This window comes from Silene latifolia, chromosome 11 (genome assembly GCF_048544455.1).
Source record: "Silene latifolia isolate original U9 population chromosome 11, ASM4854445v1, whole genome shotgun sequence".
NCBI lineage: Eukaryota > Viridiplantae > Streptophyta > Magnoliopsida > Caryophyllales > Caryophyllaceae > Silene > Silene latifolia.
Genome location: NC_133536.1, coordinates 168488184 through 168490437, shown reverse-complemented (window position 1 = coordinate 168490437; position 2254 = coordinate 168488184). Strand labels below are relative to the sequence as shown.

The window sequence follows — 2254 nt, the reverse complement described above, 5'->3', positions numbered from 1 at the left end:
TTTTTGGACATCAAAACTTTGGTCATTGTGGTGATTGTATGGATTTTGATTTTGGTAGCCTTGGTTTTGATTGAAAAAGGGTCTTTGATTTTGATTTCTCATGGGTGGTGGAGTGTATGTAGTTTGAGGGTTTTGAACATTTTGGCTCTTGTATGAGAGATTTGGGTGGAACTTGGTGTTTTCATTGTAAAAATTTGAATAAGGGGTGCCACTTTTGTAAGCTTGGAAAGCATTGACTTGTTCGGTTGTTCCCCTACATTCACTTGAGTCATGGCCCAAGGTTCCACAATTCTCACATATCCCGCTTGGGATTGATGAGGATGCCGTCATGGCATTGACATGATGCTTTGATGATTTTGAGTTTTCCTCAAGCCTAGCCATAGCTTGTTCAAATTTCAAGTTGATTGTGTCAATGTGAGCACTAAGTTGAGCACCCAATTGAGTAACGGTGTCCACTTCATACTTTCCTCCTCTAGTAGCCTTGCGAGGCCTACTATATTGCGAATTATGGACCGCCATTTCCTCAATCTTGTTCCATGTTTGATTGTCATCAACTTCGGTGAACATTCCATTAGATCCCATATTGAGGATGTTCCTTGAATCTTCATATAAACCATTCCAAAATTGTTGCACTAAAAACCATTCGCTAAGTCCGTGGTGAGGACATGAGCGACAAACACCTTTGAACCGCTCCCAAGCTTCATACAAAGACTCTTCATCCCTTTGCTTAAAACTCGTGATTTGAGCTCTTAGCATATTGGTCTTCTCCGGTGGGTAGAATTTTTTGTAGAAAGCGAGAGCTAACTTCTTCCAAGAATCTATTCCAAGGGTGGCCTTATCAAGGCCCTTCAACCATTGCTTTGCGGTGCCGATTAACGAAAAAGGAAATAAGACCCATCTTATTTGGTCTTGAGTCACGCCCGTTTGAGAGATAGCTTCACAATAATCACAAAATGTTTCCATATGAGAATGAGGGTCCTCACTAGGCATTCCCCAGAATTGGCTCCTCTCAACTAGTTGGATGAAGGCGGACTTGGCAATAAAATTTCCGGTAAGATGTTGTGGGGTAGGAGTACCATTTGGTAGATCCTCCTCGGTGGGTATAGAGTGTGACGAGAATTTAGGCATTGTAGGTGGATTTTGTGTGGTATTGTTTAATGGGTTCTCTTCTCCTTCTATTGCGAAAGGATTGACAAACTCACTAGTGGGTTGAACAACTTCACCAACACCTCCCAAATTCCTCCTAACAAGTCTCCTATTATTCGTCAAGGTTCTTTCGATTTCACGGTCAAAAGGTAACAAATTTCTTTGTAACCTTCTAGACATGCAAAATATCAAACAACTAGAAAACAATTAGAACATTCCTTGAGGAGTTTTACTTCCCCAAGGTGAAAAAGACACAACTAAAAATAACAAAAGAAATCTAAAATCAATTAAACACCGTCCCCGGCAACGGCGCCATTTTTGATCGATGCCATTTGGTGTTCACAATTAAGCATATGTGGTCGTTGGTCAATGGTCGATACAAAACACAATTTATACTTCACAAACAACTCTACAATTAGTAAAGGGGTAAGTAAAGGTCGGATCCCAAGGGACGGGTATTGAAAACGAAGATTTCTATTGCTACTAGGGGTGTCTAGGGGTGTCACAAGTTGGGTTGATGTAGAAGGTTACTAAACTAAAAAAAGCAATGAAAATAAGCTAACAAGGTAAATGAAATAAGGGTGTAAACAATTGATTAAAAGCACTAGGGTGTCATGGGTTCATAGGGGATTCATGGGATATGATCATACAAACATGTTCTCAAATTATAAGCAAGCAATTATTGTTGTGATGGATCGAGTTGGGTTATATCTTACGATCCTAGGAAAGTTTGGGTCCCGGAGCCGAATCACATAGATTGTACAACACCTACAAGTCGACTTAATCTTTCCTACTTAACACATGCATGGTCTAACAAGACTCGAGTTGGGTTATGTCTTACAAGTCAAGTTGAAGAAATAGTAGATGATAATAAATGCAAGGATTCATAGGCTTAGCATTTCATCAAACATAACATGTGCATGTATTAAGATCAAAACAAGCAAGCAAATAAGATATGAAAGCATATTGATTTAAGCATGAATCATCCCCATGTTGGTTTCCCCTAATCACCCATTAAACCCTAGCTAAGAGACTACTCACTCATTATCATATTGATCATGCTAGAAAGGTTGTCAATCATACTAACATAATGAAACATGATGAATAA

General features: G+C 39.3%; 1 non-coding gene across 1 annotated transcript; it reads left to right on the top strand.

The window, feature by feature from the left end:
• The first annotated feature begins 649 nt into the window (after positions 1–649).
• On the top strand, positions 650–756 carry LOC141615576 (small nucleolar RNA R71). Its single transcript, XR_012529991.1, has one exon. It is a non-coding gene; the product is annotated as a small nucleolar RNA R71 (small nucleolar RNA).
• Positions 757–2254: the final 1498 nt, after the last annotated feature.